The sequence below is a fragment of the Pteropus vampyrus genome, unplaced genomic scaffold (genome assembly GCF_000151845.1).
Source record: "Pteropus vampyrus isolate Shadow unplaced genomic scaffold, Pvam_2.0 Scaffold218, whole genome shotgun sequence".
NCBI lineage: Eukaryota > Metazoa > Chordata > Mammalia > Chiroptera > Pteropodidae > Pteropus > Pteropus vampyrus.
In genome coordinates, this window is record NW_011888999.1 from 1,334,484 (window position 1) to 1,336,827 (window position 2,344).

Below are 2,344 nucleotides of genomic sequence, written 5' to 3' on the forward strand. Positions count from 1 at the left end.
GATTATAAAATCTTTTCCATATCTCTGCCTTCAACTTAGTAAACAAATCTCAGATTAACAGTAAATGTTAGCAGTATTACACTAGAGGTTATTGTTAATTATTAATTTCAACTAACACTATTTGACTACTTAAAGCTCTTCTATATAGAAGACATTAAACCTGGGCTAGAAGCTCTCTATATTAGTCTTTCATTCATCTGTACACTGAAAATGAGATTTAATTAACACAAGCATGGAGGCAAGGACAATTTGCAAGGTTCATGTTTTGCCAAACTTAGGTCTATAGGGATATCTACTTGGGACTGTCCATACCTGTTTGCTCTTGAATAATATATAACTAATGGGAAAAAATGGGGAATAAAGAAAAAGCAAATATTATCCTAAGGCTCAGATAAAAACAACAAATTATTGAAAATTATTTATCACAATTAGAAAACATGTAGAAATTCATAAGCAAATAAGAGGCTGAGAAAAAGAGTTAGCAACTTAAAGGAAGAGGGAAGATGAAGGAGAAATGAAAGGGATGAGTGAAAAAAATTTTTTAAATTCAAAATCAAATATCAAAATTAAAATCTATGTTAAAGGAAACTGAATCAGAATATGGAGGACACATTTCATGTTTCTGGGTTTATTATGAACATTGAAAATGGGAAAATAATAAGAGAACAATAAAAAATTGAAAATAGAAATCCAACATAGGATTTGTTTTTATTCCTTAGATAGAAACCAGAATAATTACAACAGAAAAAATAGTTTAAAAAAATAAAATAAAAATTTTCTTAATAGATCTATGCATATAAAATGAAAGGGTTCTCCAAATTCCAAATAAATCTAATTATTCTTTTTATTAAATAATAGAAATTAGGAGAAAGAAAAGAGAAAAGATATGACTCAGATAATTAGACCACTGCTTGCCTTTATTAAAGCTGCAATATTAATTACCGTTTAGCTTTAAAATATATATGATACATATATATATATATATGTACACACATACATACACACATACACATACACACACATACATACACATATTCTGAAACACTTTCACAGAGATTTTTGCAACTGTAAATCAGGCTATCAGCTAGGCAAGTGCTCCTTTGCTATGGGTGATTTTTTCATACACATCCCTGGTTAGGAACTGGCAATTGAGAATATGATCATAATACTGTAATTGGAGTCTTCTATGTGTTAGATGGCCTATATTTATTATCATTTTAACCTTTACTATTGCCCATTACATAGTAATCACTCTTATTTTATAGATGGAAAAGCTCAGCTTCAGTGAGATTAAATATTTTAGATAGTATAACCAAAGACTTTCCCTTATTTAATGCCCCCAATATCCATTTTGATGGAGATATTTTTTCTCTAGATTTTACGAATAAGAAGTTAAGTGATACATCCAAGACCATCAAGTGAGTACGTAATGGAGCCAGAACTCAGAGTTTACTGATGCTTAATTACAACTATTGTGCCAAAGATTTAAACTCTAATTCATCTAACTCCAAGAACTTTACCCTTTTTAATAAACTATTTTGGAATCTAAGAAGGATATCTTTGGAAGTTTGGCCAAGCTTAGATAGCACAAAGAACTGTGGTCAATTTTGCCATATGCCAAAGATTGAGGTTGCAGACTAATTTTTTATGGGTTTCAGATTTTTTTCTTCTAGATAAAGAAACCATATTTTCTGTCTTAATCCTCAAAGTTCACCTTTATAATTTTCTCTGATTTATTTATTGTCTCCTCATTGAATATCAGTCAGAGAAATAGATGTGGGAAATGTTCTTTTGTTAAGATTCTCCTTAGATTATAAAGTAATTGTAAGGAATTTATCTGTGTACTTCAGTGAATTAATAACTATTTTAATTCTGAAAGTGTTTAGAATATGCTAAGAAGCTATTTTAATATTTAGAAGATAATAGAAATAGCAGGTAGAGGTATAGTACTGCATACTGGAGAAAAGTACTAGAGTTGGTTTAAGAAGACAGTCTTTTACTCAACATTGCCTAAATATAAATGAACCTCTGACCACTGGTTTCCTCTTTTATAAAGTGAATTAACAAAACCTACCTTACATGGTTGCTGTCACAGATTAAGAGTGAAATATGGAGATTTCTGATTGTTTTTCTCTTTCGAATGATTGTTTTGGGAATATCCAGCCTGAGCAAGAGTGTGATATAATTAAATGACTTTATTCACTATTCATTTATTCACTTCAGTTTTCATTATATGTTTGGCTAAACAATTTAACTGTAAGTCGTTCCTAAGTTTTCTTTAAGTTTTCCTCATTTAGAAGGTGTACTTAACACTGAGCCCAAACCTATACTGGACACCACAGAA